General features: G+C 43.2%; 1 protein-coding gene across 4 annotated transcripts in view; it reads left to right on the top strand.

Moving 5' to 3' along the window:
- The window catches only part of IL1RAPL2 (interleukin 1 receptor accessory protein like 2), a 393,161-nt gene that overhangs the window by 134,541 nt on the left and 240,474 nt on the right, over positions 1-18,146 (top strand). The window contains exon 1 of one of the 4 annotated variants that reach the window (XM_026848606.1): positions 2,645-2,697. The exons of the other annotated variants lie outside the window; for them this stretch is intronic. The gene's annotated coding sequence lies outside the window, so the exon portion shown is untranslated. Of the gene's footprint in view, positions 1-2,644; positions 2,698-18,146 lie in introns of those variants that run through there. 4 annotated transcript variants of the gene reach the window in all.

Genomic DNA, 18,146 nt, shown 5'->3' with positions numbered 1-18,146 from the left:
GTAAGATCAAGGGAAAATGGGAATCAGGGGACTGAAATTTGCTAACCTGGTTCGAAATGACTTTTTTTTTTCTGTCATGGAGAAAAATATTTTAACATTTTTAGCTTTCTTTGTAACCTGCATAAGATTAAAAACCAGTTAGAACTTTCTTTGCTGGATACAATCTATTTTTTTTTTCTCTGTTGGAATATTTGATTTGAGTAAACTTCCAATGTGTTCTGCAGATTTTTATTTCTCTCATTTTTCTTTGAAATATTCCATTTAGAAGTTTAGTGGATTGAATAATTCTACTTGAAATGAAAAATTTGAAACCTACTGCTAGATAAATGTAGAGAACTGATGCTTTGTTTGCATTTCCCAGATATTTTCCATTTTTTCTAAATAAAAATGCGAAAGTGGATTTGATGCTGCAAAAAATCAGATGTTGTGCATTTGTTCATCTGATGGAAAATATTACGATGAAGTGATCTTTGACCTGTTCTGAAGGAGCGATGTGGTGACAGGCACAGAGACTGTTAGGAGCATGCATGTTTCTAAGGCATCTTTCAGAAATGATTCCAGAGGAGGCTGGAACCTTTCCCTGGGAACCAACTGTTCAGCTGGAAAAAACACTGGACTCTTCAATTGTGTATTTACATGGTGCTTTAAAGGACCATAGAAGAAATGACTGAGAGTTTCTGGGATTTAAAAAAAATATTTTTTAAAAATCATCCTCATCTTTAGAGCTACATAGGCCAAAACTGGTGATGTGGGGTAAAACAGGGGGATATTAACTCATCTCTCACTTAGAAGTAGAGCTATCAAAGTGTACAGATGTTTTTAAATCACATTTCAGCATGTTATCTAATTTTTATAGTTAGTCATTACTATAACTCAATGGAAAGGAAAGAGAAAATTGGTATGGCTTCTAAAATCAATGAGCCATTAAATAGGTGACAATAATCTTGATATAAACTTAGACTATTTAATTGGTACGCAGAATACCTCGAGAGAGCGTTACTGTTTCAGGCTGTTCTCTAAATACCAAGTGTTTGTACCTTGCCGATGAAGCTCAAGGCAAGCCAGCTCTCTGATGGGGTCACCATAGCCCTTTGCCAGCAGGATGCAGATTTAGTTTCTTTTCTCTAGTGTTTTGTGCGTATCTGTGTTTGCTTTCATGATTTTCTCTGTTCAGTTCTGCGTGCACAGATGGGGCCGCAGAGGTGGCAGCGATGGCTGCCATTTTATACCCACTAAGGGCCGAGTCCTTTATGGTGCCGAGTGGATTTGATTGGTTCATACGCTGCACTTTTGAGTGTAAACTTCCATTCTCGTTGACATAACGCAGATAATGGGATCCCCACTGCTGTCTGGGAGAGCGATGAGCAACAGCTTGGGCTGAGCATGGGTCCCTCCTCATGCCCAGCTGGGTCCCGTCCCCCGGCTGAGCTGGATCCCTCCTCCTGCTCAGCACGATCCCTTCCCCGGGCTGAGCATGGATTCCTTGTGCCCAGCTGGATCCCTTCCCAAGGGGAAGAGAGCCCAAGCGGTGGCTCCACTGCTGTCACCTCTCGCCTTGGCTGAGGCCTCCAGAAATACAGCTTCTTCCTGGCTCTAACAGCTCTGAGTTTTGAGCAGCCATATTGGTGCACTCCTGCCTCTCTCTGCCTTCCCAGAGCCTAAGTGGGGCCCATTCTTAGCTGCTGCCTTGGCCTGAGTGTGCTTTGTAACTGCGTATGTCAGGAGACTGCCTGCCCCTCAGGAACCTTTCAGTCTCCTCACCAGATGTTTTACCATTCCTTTTGTTTTATGTGTAGAACATGTTTCCATTTTGTGTTTGACATTTCAGGAAAAACATCTAAGAGGAAGAAAAATAAGAGCAAGTATTGAGATGATAAATAGAGGCAAAGAAGTGTGTCATGGTTTGTCTGGACAAAGAGAGTTGGTTGAATTGAGGGTGGACCTCATGGTGCTTGAATCACTGTCACCTGGTGGTCTGGCCACGTAGGATTTTGCATTGTGTTTGAGAGCACGCGTTATCTGAGATTATTTTCTGTTCTCGATTTTTGTATTGTTGTTCCTGTTCTACTCGTGGTTTACAAACTAATTTTATATTAATAGTAATTGTGTTTTTCATATTGTTCTTGTTTGTAGTATTGCGAATGTATGTTGTGGCACCTAATCTTCTAGGAATGAGACAAGACAACATAGACAGGAGTTACAACTGAAATCACATGCAACTGAGATTGATCCTTCCCCCTGCCCCAAATAAGAATTCAAATTTCTTGAAAATGTTTACATGAAGATAAACAAAAATACTTAATGGAAAAAACAAATCACATAAACAAAACATTATATTTCATTCTGCCAGGATGCGAAATTTTCAAAGCCTTTCCCCCTTGCCCTGAAAGCATTTTCTCATGTGTTTGTTGTGCTCTGTTGTTGAAAATCTACCCTGGGAACACGCAGCACCCCTTTATTAAGTTGCCAAATGATTTTAGCAATCTTATTTTCCACATCTGGTTTTTAAACCTCTTTGAAAAGCAGCCAGGCCTGTGAAAAGAAGTCATGAATTGCAAATGTATGTGTCTCTGAAAGTTACCTCACATTTTTAAACCTAGCACAGTGATTCCACTGAGTTATTCTGGCAGCAGCCCCGCGCTGGTGGATGACTGCACAGCTGTGGAGCACTACGCTCTGTGACCAGACGTGGCTCAGGTAGGAAAATTCACTGCGAAGGGCATCTCTGGTTAAGTGCCTGTGTGCTGGAGTAGCCTTATAGACTTGTTGCTTTAAGCATCTATTTGTCTTGCTGCGTCTATTCTCTCCCTGGTCTGCTCAGGGAAGCTTTTAAACTGCTTTTTCTTCTGATGCTTGGTTTACAAATGTTAAATGTTTAAAGATCAACAATATTTTCAATTATGAGTCCTTCACGTTCAACAAACTCATTTTCTTTCCATGTCATGAGAAGATGAGGTGATGTCCAGTCAGCCCCTGTAAGACAGCAGGAGAAGACACGTATGCCCATAAACCCTCTCTGCCACCATGGAGGCACAAAGGAACAAGATGCAGGACCTGAAAAACCCAAACTTCAGCTGAAGTGGCATACTGACCACCTCTTCCTTGCCTGTCCAGGGCCCTGTTCAGAGCTCAGGCAAGCTCAAGCCTCCATCCTTGCAGATCTATGTGTTGTGCCTTTTTGTGTTAGGACAAAGAAATTGCTTCTCCACTTGCTGTGGTCTGTTGTGTAATATAAAGCTGTGCTGTGGCTGGTAGATGATACATTAAGCTGCAACACTAAGAACCAAAACTCTTAAGGTCTGAAAGAAGCTTTGACCTATTTATTACTGTGCAGAGGTTACTAGTACTGTACAATTAGTTGTAGCATGTACATTAGCAATTAAGAAGTCAGAGAAGTGTAGACATGAACAATAGACCATCTGTTTGACAGAAATAACTATTAAGATCAGTACGAATTTAGATGCTTCTTTGCTACTTAAACCACTCTAATGACTAACGTTCTCATGGTAGAACTGCCTTGTTAGCTAATGAAAATTCTTTGGGAAACCCCCAGGAAGAACACTTGTGAAGTACTAGACAAAAATTAAATATTGATTATTTTTAATGCATCAAATTAAACTTAATCATACTCTAGGAAATACATAATGTTTCCCAGAAATAATTGAAATCCCACTGATGGTTTCTGTACAAGGTGATTTCATACTGAAATGAGTTGCAGTACAATAGATGTTACTGCTAACTTATAATTTGTGAAATTCAAAAAGTGTTAGCATATCATTTAGATAATGAAACCTTTATACCCATCTAGATTTGTAAGTACCAACTTGAGCGAAGGCAGTGCTATTTCAGTGCTATTATATTAAATTATATACATTTGCTGGGGGGGGGTTAGATGGCTGTATGTTTAATTTACAAGCTTTTCATTCCAAGCTTTTCATTTATTCTTAGTAATTTAGGAAACCATAGTTTTAAAACCTACTGATAGTAGTGTTAAAATCAAGTGCATATTCAAAAGGCTGACCAAAGTCTAAATGATCAAAGTAGTCAATAAATATGAATAATTTCCTAGACACTTCTAATAACTGTTTTTTCTGAATGTTTTAATTGCACATTACGAACCACCATTGCTCTCCCTCTCTTTCCCCATTTAGAACGGAACCATTTGATTTAGGAGCAGCAGCCAAATGTTTCATTGTGTGTGAAGGGAAGTGGGAGGAGTGGAGCAAACAGCAGTCTCTGGCCATAACAGTGCTGGTGAGAGGTGTGCCAGGCCAGCCTCCGACATGTAGTCTGTCCTGAAAAGATAAACTGTTGGTACCATTCAGCTTCATGATCTGTTGAGGACTTACTGCTTGTGGGTCACCACAGAGCATCTTCGTGGCCTGATTTACTCATCCTGTGCCAGGATGGCTCTGGGAGGTGCTGCCCAGATGTTGTGGAAGGGGGCACATCTGGCTCCCAGAAGCCATGGCAGTGGGGCTGTGGGGCTTATGGCCACCAAAGGAATCTTCTTGGTTGGCACATGTCGCTGGTGCTGTTGTCTGCTCCAGCAGCCAGCCATCTTCCCATCCTGCTGCGTGGCCTGAGGCATGGGAGCTCACACACTCAGTAAATACAAGATTGCTAGGGGCAGTTGAGACAGTTTTGATCAGTTGTTTTCAACACAGTGGGGTAGTCTTAAGGAAACTTTGGAAAGGATCTGTGAAAGATGATACATTTCCATATATTGTGTGTGGAAGTCTGTGCTTGGAAAGTATTAGGAACTCAGAACCTGAAAAAAAAAAAACAAACCACTGTTCTGTATTGAAAAGCCTTCATGAGTGTTTTGTTGCTACTTCCATTCAAGAGTATCCCTTAAGTAAGGCAGGATGCAAAAGCTTAGTTCCTGGTGTTGGTACGTGCATGGGGGAAGAGCTAGAGCTGGGTTTGCAGGAGACGTAGTTAGAAAAACCCTCTTTCTGCTGGTCAGCTGGCAGTCGAGCACATGCTATGCCAAGTCACTGGCACTAAATATAAAGCTCCTCTTTTATAGTGCCTTTTCTGAGAAACAGTGTTTGTCTGCAGCAGCTGAGAACGTGGCCCTGTAGATTTGCTCCTTTGGATCCTCAGGGTTTCCTCCCCTTGTCAGAGAAATCTCTCCCTGGTGACAGTTTTAAAAAACTCTGCAGAGCTGTTCCCATCTTCTCTGTGGAATTTATTAAGATGAACTTCGGGGCTGTTTGATTTTTCCAAGCATTATCTCTAAAGTTTTCTGGGTTCTGGGGTTTGTTTTTTTTTTTTTTTTTTTTCCTTTCTCCTTTCTGGTAGGTTTGTGTGTCCTGCTACCTGCAGAACAAGAAGCTTTAAAGTACTTGTGCAGGTTTTTTTGTTGCTGGAGGATCTGCAGTTGTAGCAGTGAGAAGGGGCAGGTCAAGCACAGCTCTAAGGAAGGGCTGTCTGGATCTGTGAACTGGAAGGAGAGCTAACAGAAAAGGGAGCCCAGGACCTCACAACTACATCTCTCTCTTACAGCTGTTTAAAAATGAGCTCTTGAGTTCTAAGTTTAGCTGTGTTAAGCTGGAGAGAAAGGTCAAACAGAGCCAGCAGGCCCCAGGAGGGGCAGAACCGTGGCACTGGGTGCTGCTCCGGTCCCGCTCAGCTCCAAAGGCAGTTGGAACTGGGCAGCTCTCCCTGGGCCAAGCCAGCGGCACGGACAGGGCAGACGTGTCTGACCCAGCACTAGTTCTGTAGGTCCAAACTCAGTTTTATGGCTTCAAATGGGAAAAACATAGCAACTTTTGAAAGCAGGTCACCAGGAGCTGCTTTAAAGCCACGTAGATCTGCTTTGGAGTCTTACTCCCTTGTTTTGCAGTGGAGATGTCTCGGAGGCCTAAGGCAGGTACCAGCAGTTTCCCTGCTTAACAGCACCATGAGGGGAGATGTTTTGCACAGCCATTCACACCCGTATTACCTTGCTGAATTTCATTCTTAGTCCTCCTTATGAAATCTCAGGCAGATTGTTAGTTTTTCTCGTGTCAGTTTTCCCTTTTTATAACTTGAATGTTTTCTGTAACCTGGGTGCTTAAATATCCTTGGTGATAGATGCCTGAGGAAAACAAAGGGTACAGAAGTTAGTCTGCAGTACTGTTTGTAAAGTGCTGGGAGATTCTCACACACAAGTGCAAAGCATTTGCAGCAGATTTGTTTAATTGTAAGCAAGCTGTTTATGGCTGAGTGTATTTTTATGGAGTTGCTGCATTGTTTGGTTATTGGAAGTAGTTTTTGAAAGCAGGGATGAGGCTTGTAGGGTGGTAGAAAATTTTCGACCTAAGGAAGGAAGGAGGCAAGTTCCAGCCGTGCTCCACTGCCTGACTTCTTTGGCTTTTGAAGTGATTGGCCAGTATTCAGGGTCCTGGTATCATTGCAGGCTGATTCAAGGGAATGATAAATGCTTTTGAAATTCCTGCCCTAATTTAATGAGTTCTTGTGCATGTTGAATGTCATTGAATGTGAGTAGTGTTAGTGTGTGTTCCAGCAGATCTAAGAGTCGAAGATTGCCCCCAAATCAAGAAACTTTGAAAAATTAATTTAATAAATGTTCTTGCTGTTTTAGTACCAGAACTAGATGCCGTGCCTATACCCGCTCATAGTTTGGTGCTCTGTTTTCCAATCCAGTAGGAACCCAGCTTGCAGGTATCATGGCACTTCAGAATCTGCTTGAGCAGGAAATGGACTGAAAAAAGAAAAGAAGCTATGGATATCATACCCTTCCATAATCCTCATGAATTGTCAATTAGAACACAATTATTTGTGTAATTATCATCAATGTGCTGTCAGCATTTTTCTAAATCATCCCTCCTTTTAAGGAGGGATTTCCTTTATAGCAGCTAAAATAATTTTGAAACTTAGCACAAAAAACCCACAGCACTTAGCTTGAGGCCATTTATTTTTATGTTATTCGGATGACCATAAGGTGGTCAAAAGATTGAATCGTTAAAGCAAACAGAGTGCAGAGATGTTTCATGAAAGGATTTCCCATTCCTGCAATTTCACGCTTCTGAAGAAAAAGGAGTGATTTGCAGGGATTTTACATGTTCCTTTTCATACTCAAAGTTAATACATTACACTATTATACTCAAAGTTAATGCATTGCACTGCTCCACAATGGGTCATCAGTGCCTAGTGTCTCATGGAGAGGGGAAATGTTGGGAAACAAATGTGGAGAGACAAGGTCATTTGGCCAGAGATGCACAGTAGATTTGAGAGAGCTCCTGGTCTATAACCCATACCATGAGCCTGCATGTTGTGTTTCATCTGTCAGAGCTGCATAGGCTCAGCCATGAGTCCTGAGCTTGGTCCAGCCTCTCCTCCTCCTTTTCTTCCTGCACAGCTGGCAATGACCTGGTGCTTGAAGCCAAACTCTGGCTGCTGACACTGCTGGGGCGGTAGAAGAGGGAGCTGGGGTGTGGTAACTACAGACGGGAAGAGAGAGTGTGGAGATGCCCCGTGGGCAGACCCACACATGGCTCATGCCCTCACGACTGTGGGGCAGGACCATTCTCTGCTATGCAGAGATGTTTTGGAGGAATTACCATCCTGATTTCTATATTTGGTTTTGTTTTTTGGGGGTGAGGTGCAGAGGTGGGGTGAGAATGCATTTGGGAATAAACCTGACTCCAAAACAAAAGACTCCTGCACAGCACACCGAGTACATCCAGCCTGTCTGGGCAGGGCACCGTTGATAACTACTTTCAAAGAATAGTGTTTGAACCACCTCTATAGCTGGTCATAAAAAGTTTCTGACCTTATGTCAAAAATCCACCTACTGAGCTTCCATCGCTCTCAGAGCAATGGGGCTGTAACAACGGAAGAGGAGGATCTTTAGAAAGCTCTTGAAAGGTTTTTATGAAATGCATTATGGTGGATCGTTTGAAGCTGTTGGAAGTGATCTTTAATAGTTACACCTTTTAAAATCTCCTGAAATCCATTCATGTTTACAAGATGAGACATGATTTTCAAAAGCCTTTTTTCTTCTTCTTCATTTTAGTTACTGCATTAACGGCCATGGTTCCTGCAGGGAGACGAGCATTGCTGAGGTCAATAGTATGTCTTAGATGTGAACTGTCATGATAATCATCTGTGCTGAAATTCACCTTGACACAAAGGGAGTGTGCAAAGCCCTCGCTTGCCACTTATGCCTTCATTAGGGTAATACAGTGCAAAGGGCCTGGGGTGGACTGGGGAGGGATCACTCTGCCCAGTTAGAGTTAGGTAGGAGACTGATACTTTTGGATAAACTATGAGATAGCATTGCTAAGAGAAATGATGAAGATCTCTGCAAATGGGATATCTTAGAACCTTCTCACAACTTTGGGCTGGGTTTGCCAGGAGAATAGAGGAAGTGTGTGTAAGTTTAGGTTCATTTACTAAAACTTGCAGAAGAAGAAGTCATCCTTTCCAGCATAAAGTTTTAAGTATTCTACCAATATTAAGTAAAGATTGCTCATTTAAGTTGTTGGTTACAAATAGACTGGTTCCCTAAACTGTAGGAAAACTACTGAAAGTAAAATATACACTATTTAAAAAACTCATTGCAACTTTCATATGAGATTTAAAAATCTGTTCAATAATCTTAAACTTTTGGCTTCAGCTCTTTGACAGACTCAGTTGAACACATCTTTAGGCAAGTATTTTGCATGTTTGTGTTGCTATCATCATTTGCAAATGAGTAGTTGGAATCTGTTTTGTGGTATCAGTGATTCATGAAATTTGCAGTACTCTTAGCACAGACAGCTCGTAGGAAGGTAGGGTGTGGAGCCCATATTGCAAGAGGAAAGCTAATTAGCTTTAATTAAAGGTAGGCACAAATCATGGACTTTGGGTCACAATCTAACAACCTCCCCAGGGCTGATGTGACTTTTTCATTAAAATTAAGTTTGAGTAAGGCAAAACTGATTGTGCCAAGAAATCTGGTAGTCTTATCTGTAGTTCCTCAAGCAAAATTCTCCTTAGCTTCACTGTCATGAGCATGCAGTCTGTAGTATATACACTAAAAAATTATAAATATTATTTGCTTTAAATTATTGTCCTACATCTATAGTAATTTTGACACTAGGAATAACTGTCTTGAGAAGGTGACTAGAGAGCAAGTATTTATCGTTTCCCATGATACAAAATGTAGAAGGCACTTGTTGAGGACTGTGAAAACAGATTTAAAATAAAGTAGTATGTTTTAGATGAGACATGAAATTAGCTTGTGTAACTCATTGCTTGCTATTGTGTGTTATGAAGACCAAATGTATTGAGGGGTTAAAAATTCATTGTCTTAAGTTAATGGAGGGATAGGTCTGTCAAAATCTGTTAAACATGGTACTCTGAATCCAGCGCTCGCTTCAGGGAGTCCCAGGCTACTTATTTCTGAAATCAAGAAGACTACATTAATCTCTGTCCCACCCACTCCTGGTCCCTGGGCAAGGTCCTGCTCAAGGGGGACCTGTGAGTTGGCTGCACGTTCCTCCCGTGGAGTGGCTGAGTACTGTAAAGCTTAGTTCATGGGTATAAAAGGTTACCACATAACTTCAGATGGTGTCTTCACCAGTCCTCTCACTGAAGCCAGCTGTGAGCAGCCAGCTGGGTGCCCACGGGGGTTTGCTTGCAGGGCCAGCAGTGTGAACACAGCTTCTTGCTTTGAGGAGATCATTGGGAGAGTGTTTCATTTTGAATTGATATTGTGAAGTGGAATGTTTAGCTTCAGCTGAGACAGTAGGCATTTTTTAATTTCCACATGCCCTTACTAATGTTTTACTTAAGAAAAATGTTGACATTCTAGGAAAAATTATTTTTGGACAGTGTATCACTTAAAATGTGTATTGTGGAATAATTAGCTAATATAGATTTAAGAACTTACCTCTCTGTACAAACCCAAATAATCTGATCATTTATTGGTGAAGAATAATTTGACAAGCTGTCAGAAGGATTTCAGCTTTTTTAGATGTCTTCTATTTTGGTTGTTTCTGTCAAGAGGATTTGTTTTTTTTAACATGAGAAAAATTCAGTTCAATGGGACAGATTTCCTTCCAGAAGATAATTTTGAATGTTTAGTTAGATGTAGTGGTTTTCCTCCAGCTGTCACTGCTTTCTTGTTCCTACACTCTTGAGAAAAGATTTTAAAAATAATTAAGTGTGAGTGCGTCTGTATCAGCCTTTCCTAGCATGAGCTTTTGTTTATTTAAATTTAGCAGCTCCTTCTGTTTGTACTGCAGACTCCGCACTACATTGTGCCCCATGGGTCACAGACTGAAGGATTATTATTCAATCTTCACCCTTGGAGCATGTCTTGGAGAGGCAAAGAGAAGGGCTGATAATTAGAGACAGACCACAAAGTCTTCAGTGCCACGTATGGGGTTGTGAGATGAGTAGTGCGAGCTATCGCCTTGGCTTCTTTGGAGATGTAAGGACCAACAGCAAGATCATAGGGAACTGACCTATGGCCCTGATGAAGATAATGGATCTAGGCTATTAATTCACACATGGGGTATCTGCTCCTTGGGGTAGGTACTAGTTACTGAGGTGTGGTATCTCATACCAAAAGTAACTCTGACAGAGGCATCCATGGGCATGGTGCTGTAAGGCAACAGGGGAGAGGATCTACAGGGGGCAAGCCAGGCGCTTAGCACTGTGGTGATTTCCTTGATGTTTTCTGATTTGGAAAACAAAACTCAAAGGGGAAAAAAAAAAAATCTTTTCAGTAGCAGTATTGTCAGTTGAAAAGTATTTCCTTGAAATTCTCCAGAACCATTTTATCCACCCTTTTTGTCCCTCTGTTGATGGGACTTTGCTACTGTTCCCCCCAAAGCTCCAAGGCCTCCTGGGAAGCATGTGGGTGGTGGCACATCTGCTCTGTCCCCATCCCCGCGCAGCCCCCAGCAGGGAGGTGGTTGGTGCCGGTGCGATCCCTGCCGATGCTGACCCCTGAGCCGCACTGCAGCTCTCTGCCCGTGCTTTGGCTTTTCTGGGGCCATCCAGGTGGCTGGACAGAGGTGTTGGACCCTGCTGCCAGGGGCTGGCGATGTGCTTGATCAGCTCTGCCTGGCTCCCAGCCAGTCCCTGCACGCCTGCCCCAGGGGCTGCCCGCAGGAGCTCTGCCTAAGCCCTTCCAAGTTGAGCTGAGATGCGTGAGCTTGTAACTGACCTCTGCAAATTTTCCTGGAGGGAGGCAGCAGGAGCAACCCTCGCCTTGCCGTATCCTACAGCAATCAAAGCTGGTAAGTACACCAGAGAGTTGGCAGTGCACGGAGGCACAGGTTTCCCCTGCAGCTCTCTGCAGGAATTTGGCTGCCCCTTTCCTTTCCCTCCATCAGTAAAGAACCAGCCTTTGGGGCGAGGACTGGAGGAGCAGGGAGGGCACAGTGCTTGTTGGCATTGCCGTAACGTCTGGGGCACATGCAGGTTGTGTATTGTGAAAGAGCAGTGTGTTTCCCCTATTCAGCAATAGAAGAATATTTTCCTCCTGGTGCTTTTGGCACTGTTTGACTTGACGTTTGTGAGCCAGTGGCCTGCTGTGCAAAGAGCTTTGGGAATTACGCAGGCGTGGACAATTAGTCTTTTAAAAGGTCTGTGCTTGGCAATGTGCCAGTGAAGCCGTTGTAGCCCCACTACATAATATCAATTTTTAATGGCGGTAACTTTTCTAAATTTCAGCCCTTGATAAATCTAAAGAGTTGGGTTTCAAAAGTTTAAAATCAAACATAACCCAATTAATTCAATTCAGTATATGATTAAAGTAAACTATTGCTTTGGTAAAGTGTTGAAATAAATCAGTATTAATATACTTTTCTACAGTAAATAAAGTTGTGTCTGTATAGTTCATATATCAATATTCACATGGAGCTCTTGAAAATGAAGCACTGGCAGTCTGCACAGAAAATGTATTAACTTAAGGAAATAAATATTTTATCGATCTTTAAAGGCTGAGATTATGATCTTAGTGGTGGTGATTGAAAACAGTTTTTAGAATGGTGAAGCAAATATTTGTAAATACATTGTAGGAAGGCCATTATATTTTATTCTATTAACTCTGAAGACCACCTGCTGTAAATGCTCGAGGACTGACAGACTGTGGAGGATGATGTCGAATGGACTTTTCTTGGAGGCTGCCATGTTTACGGGCACGTGCTCTGTGGGCATTATCTGCTGGGTGGCATTGCCAGTGACATCTACCTTTAAAGTCAGTTTGCAAACACAGAAGGGGTCTTCACCCAGTGCTTTAGTGCTTTCAGTGCTCTTCCCTGCTTGTATGTAATGGTGTCCCTTCTTCTGGGAGCCTCATCTTGCTCCCTGGCTGGGGCAGCTGTGAAATGCATCTTTGTAAGAGAGAGCCAAGCACCAGGGCCTTAATATACAGTTGAGCATGCTCTTGCACATAGAAATAGTTTCAAGGTGTGAGAAATAGGGGCTGCTGTGTCCCCCTTACCCCCTATGGAGTACTTGAAACCTGCTCTGCTGGGAGCCATTGCCAGCCAGAGATGGCCCACTGACCGAGCAGTTTGACCTTTGCTGCCTGTGCGGTATGCAAGGGTACAGCTTCCTGAACTCTGTGTAATGATTTCTGAGCTGTCAGTAATTCACACGATGACTTGCTTTCAGTTGCTCATCTCCCAGCTTTTTTCAACAAGTCTTACTAAAGACATGATCTTCTTGTCAAGTAAATTATAGGCCTTCTAGAAATGGTGCGAAAGGCCAATTTGCCCTTTCTTATGGAAGATTTCATATTTCCAGGCTCATAAGATTTGGGAAATTAGATCCTTAATTCCACATCTTAGTTCTTCAGTCCTGGTAAGCCTGAAGAAGGCAGCTTTGCTTACTACCTTCAGCTTGGCTCAGGAATGCAACCATCTGCTAAAACTGAGAACATAAAGATATTACCCCAAAATGTGAAAGCTATCACTGTTCAGATCTGTCTGTCTTGAAGCCCTTAGCTATATTGTCACAGAGTATGTACATGTTCCCAGGAGGTTTATTTCGTGCTCCCGGGAGCAGCTTTGTACCATCCAGAGGTTCTGGGTGTGTTGTGCTTGCTTGGGGCTGCAAAAGCCTGTTCTGAAATCCTTCTGATTTTAACCTATGCCTGTTTTGAGCTGCTTGACCTGGTGTAACCCATATCCAGCATACCATGCTGCTCTGTCCTCGTTTAATTGTGTCTGAGGTTTCCTACTGAAGTGGGGAAAAGAAGACATCTTCTGAAGCTGGATATACTTCTCTGTAGATGCCCATTGAAGGGCCATGTTCATCCCAGGATGCCATGGGAGCATTCTTTGAAAAGAAATCAAATGTTTGAGAATACCAGGAGAAATACTTGGTGAGCCTGCTAATTAGAGTTGACAAATAAAAATTACAAGTGAAACTGCACAAATAATAATAAAAAAAGGATCTTTCTCTTGTTACCTCTTTCCAGAGGGTGAAAAAAAGCATTTCTGAGAGTGGGAGTTTGAGTGACTCATGTGTTGTTACATGCAGTTAAATCAACTCAAGAGTGAAAACTTCTTGTTGCTTTTCAGAACATTCAATATTTTAACATTAATTTATAGTGAAAGAACAAGCACAAACATTCTCAGCTATTTTCTTATGGAGGCTTTTATGCTTAATGCTTGTTTTTAAGACATTTTTTTCCTACTGGTTTATACTATTTCCTTGACTTCCTTGGGCTATCAAGGGCAGTCATGCCAGGTGAGTTTTATTGCTTGTCCTCCTACACCGTGGGCAAGCAGGCACACAGACGAGAGGCTTTTTACCCTAAAAACCTATTCACTCCTGCTATTAACTTTGCAGGAGGGAGCAAAAAGACCCAGAAGACTAGAGCATGGGACTGCTTGGTTCCCAGATGTGTCATTGAAAGGATCTCCTGAAGAAGTATGTAACTTAGCTTTTTGTGGTTAACTCAGGAAAATTCAGCACCTGAAGTTTCTGTGAGACTTTCCTTATCTAGCAGCAGGGGACCTGGAGACATGTGGTTTGGAGACTCATGAGATCACCTGTATGTGCTGCCTTCCTATCTTATTTCATTCTCTGCACCTCTTTGTTTTCTTTCCCCCATCCTCACACATGCCTATTCCGAAGGTCTCTTTGATGGGTGTAAATCTCATCATGCTAAAGAAATGTGGTTATGCATTCAGTTTCCCAGCTGTGTAGCATCTAGCATAGCTGGGCTGTGCCTGCATGGCACTGCTGTTTGCTCTCATAATAAAAATAGTAGTTCTGTTTTCCTGGCTGCCATCCACTGCCTGATCAGTCAGTCATCTGAAGCTCCTGTTCTTCTACCATGGCTCACAATTAGAAATTCCTGGAATATTTTTTTAAAAGGCATGCACAGCCCAGCAAAGCCAAGGCATGGAGACAAATGTGAAGTCCCTGTCCATCATGGGGGGAAGTGCAAGGTAGAATGAAATCAGTTCAGATGAAGGCATTGATTGTGTTGAAGTATGTTTCAGTTTAAGACCAACAGTAGTGAATGACGGCGTGTCAGATTTTTAAACAGAAAATATGTATGTATATAAAGACAGAGGAACATGTGGATGGTATATTTGGCTAATTACTGCAGATATTCAAAAATACAGTCCTGACCATGCTGTCTGGACTGGGGGGTCTGGTAAACAAGAGGAAAGATCTTTCTCTGCTGCCAGGCAGATATTTATATATTTCATAAGTAAATGCAATAGATGTATGATTTTGTTCCCTGAAGAGCAATGCAAATGCGGCTGTGATTCACAGCTTTCCTAATAAATGTATTATCAAGGCGTTGTTCATTTTCATCTATGGCAGAAATCAGTAGTATCTTTTCAAAAGCAGCTCGTCAGTGTTTATACCGATGAGTAGATCTGCTCTCCGCAGCACTGAGGTGTACATCAGCTTTAGCAGTTGAACTCAAGGCTTTGAATCTGACTTTAATATTACATGTACAGATATAAGAGTTCTTTGTATTTCTCAATTTTATTGTGGGCTAAAGCAGATCAACACAGGATTTGAGCCAAAGCTTATTACAGTCAATGTAAGTTTTGTCCAGTTGATTTCTAAACAATGATTCTGTTCATGCAGCAAGGGCTGTATTCAGGGAAAAAAAAAATGAAATAACATTCTGTAATCTGCAGAAGCAGAGGGTTCTGTTACTTTAGTAACATTAGTCCCATTGCTAATTAGTATCTGCTGTCTTCCCAGGCTGCAAAGTTAGGGGAATAACTGGAATGAGGTGTGGGGTTATTTTCTGTTTCTTTGCTGTGACATAAAACAAGGAATAGGAAGGCTATTGCTATTATGATCATGCTTTTTATTTACATAAGATATCAACGCCAGATAGTTGTTTTGATCATGTTAAAAATATGAAGCTTTTCATACTTGTGCTTATGAATCTGGTGCTCTGTATGCTCCCAGGATTAATAATATTACATGAATACCTTCACAAGTGATCCTGCTTTGATGAAACCACATCGAAATACTGAAGTCTTGCTTCAGTGTATTGACTAAATAAATGTACTGTGACATCTTTGCCAATGTCATGTCCTGTGTGAAGAATTCTTACTGTAGTTAATTTGAAAAGTTTGAATTAAAAGTTCTTTCACATACATTCTTTAGATTAATGTAGGGCTGTGTTTCAGATCACAAGCTAGATGAAATGTGATTGCTTCGAGCACAGGTGCAGTGAAGACAGGGTTGAGTGTCTTTGCATTAGAATCAGGGGGAAGGCCAACAGGGCAGATGTTGTAGTAGGAGTCTACTACAGGCCACCCAACCAGGACAGAGAGATGGACGAGATATTTTATAGGCACTTAGGTGAAATCTCACAATCGCTTGCCCTTGTTCTTGTGGGAGACTTTAACTTCCCAGACATCTGCTGGAAATACAACACGGCAGAACGAGACCAGTCCCTGAGATTCCTAGAGTGTGTGGGAGACAACTTCCTGACACAGGAAGGCTGGTGGATGATGTGGAGGTTGGAGGCCGACTAGGGCACAGCAATCATGAAATAGAGTTCTCTATTCTTAGAGGGGTAAGGAGAGAGCTAAGCGGGACTGACATCCTGGACTTCAGAAGGGCTGACTTTGTCTTGTTTAGGCACCTGCTTGAAAGGATCCCCTGGGAGACTCTCCTGAAGGGTATAAGGGCCCAGGAAGGCTGGGCGCTCTTTAAGAAGGAAGTGTCAATGGCTCAGGAGCAGGCAGTCCCCAGGTGCTCTAAGAGAAGCTGACACCAGAGAAGAGCATCCTGGCTGAACAGGGAGCTTTGGCTGCAACTCAGGGAGAAAAGGAGAGTTTACAGCCTTTGGAAGAAGGGGCTAGCCACACACAGAGATTACAGAGAGGCTGTGAGGCTGCGCAGGGTGGAAATCAGAAGGGCTAAAGCCCAACTGGAAATTAATTTGGCCTCTGCAATCAAGGATAACAAGAAAAGTTTCCATAAGTATGTCAGTAGCAAAAGAAAGTCCAGGGAGAGTCTCCATCCCCTGCTAGATGAAGGAGGAAATTTGGTAACAAGTGATGAGGAGAAGGCTGAGGTGCTTAATGCCTTCTTTGCCTCAGTCTTTAATAGCAAGGTTAGTTGTATTGATGAAATCCAGCATCCTCAGCCAGAATACAGAGATTGGGAGAACGACCCCCCTGCAATCCAGGAGACAGTCAGTGACCTTCTGCATCACACAGACACACACAAGTCTGTGGGACCAGATGGGATACACCCGCGGGTGCTGAAGGAGCTGGCTGGGGTGATCGCCAGACCACTTTCCATCATTTACCAGCAGCCCTGGCTGACTGGGGAGGTCCTGACTGATTGGAAATTGGCCAATGTGACGCCCATCTATAAGCAAGAGTTGGAAGGATGATCCGGGAAATTACAGGCCTGTCAGCTTGACTTCAGTGCCTGGGAAGCTGATGGAGCAGTTCATCCTAAACACCATCATGCAACACAGGAGGGACAACCAGATGCTCAGGTCCAGTCATGGGTTTATGAAAGGAAGGTCCTGCCTGACAAATCTGATCTCCTTCTACGACAGGGCGACCTGCTTATTGGATAAGGGAAAGGCTGTGGATGTAATTTACCTTGACTTTAGCAAGGCTTTTGACACCATTTCCCACAGCATTCTCCTGGCAAAAATGGCTGCTTGAGGTTTTGGACTTTGGGTAAAAAACTGGCTGGACGACCAGGCCCAGAGAGTTGTGGTAAACAGAGTTAAATCCAGTTGGCGGCTGGTCACGAGTGGTGTCCCCCAGGGCTGGGTTTTGGGGCCACTCCTGTTTAACATCTTTATTAATGATCTGACGAGGGGATTGAGTGCCCCCTCAGTCAGTTTGCAGATGACACCCAGTTGGGTGGGAGTGTTGATCTGCTCGAGGGCAGGGAGGCTGCAGAGAGACCTGGACAGGCTGGAGCCATGGGCTGAGCCCAACTGCATGAGCTTCACTAAGGCCAAATGCCGGGGGATGCCCTTGGCCAAAACAACCCCCAGCAGCGCTACAGGCTTGGGGAGGAGTGGCTGGAGAGCTGCCAGTCAGAGAGGGACCTGGGGGTCAGTTGACAACTGGCTGAACAGGAGCCAGCAGTGTGCCCAGGTGACCAAGAAGGCCAATGGCATCCTGGCTTGTGTCAGCAATAGCGTGGCCAGCAGGGACAGGGAAGGGATCTGACCCCTGTACTCGGCACTGGTGAGGCTGCACCTCGATTACTGTGTTCACTTTTGGGCCCCCCACTACAAAAAGACATAGAGTTACTCGAACATGTCCGGAGAAGGGCTACAAAGCTGGTGCAGGGTCTGGAACACATGTCCTGTGAGGAGCGGCTGAGGGAACTGGGGGTGTTTAGTCTAGAGAAAGGAGGCTGAGGGGAGACCTTATCACCCTCTACAGCTCCCTGAAAGGAGGGTGCAGAGAGCTGGGTTTGAGCCTCTTTAGCCTAGTAGAAAGCGACAGGACAAGAGGGAATGGCCTCAAGTTGCACCAGGGAAAGTTCAGACTAGATATTAGCAACTATTTCTTTACAGAAGGGGTTGTTGAGTGTTGGAATGGGCTGCCCAGGGAGGTGGTGGAATCCCCATCCCTGGAGGTGTTCAAGAGTAGGGTTGATTTAGAGCTTAAGGATATGCTGTAGGTGGAAACTGTGCTAGGTGAACAGTTGGACTAGATGAT

This window comes from Athene cunicularia, assembly GCF_003259725.1.
Source record: "Athene cunicularia isolate RWA chromosome 4 unlocalized genomic scaffold, athCun1 chr4_part3, whole genome shotgun sequence".
Taxonomy (NCBI): domain Eukaryota; kingdom Metazoa; phylum Chordata; class Aves; order Strigiformes; family Strigidae; genus Athene; species Athene cunicularia.
Note: the sequence above shows the minus strand (reverse complement) of the source record. Positions and strands in the feature narration are given on the sequence as shown.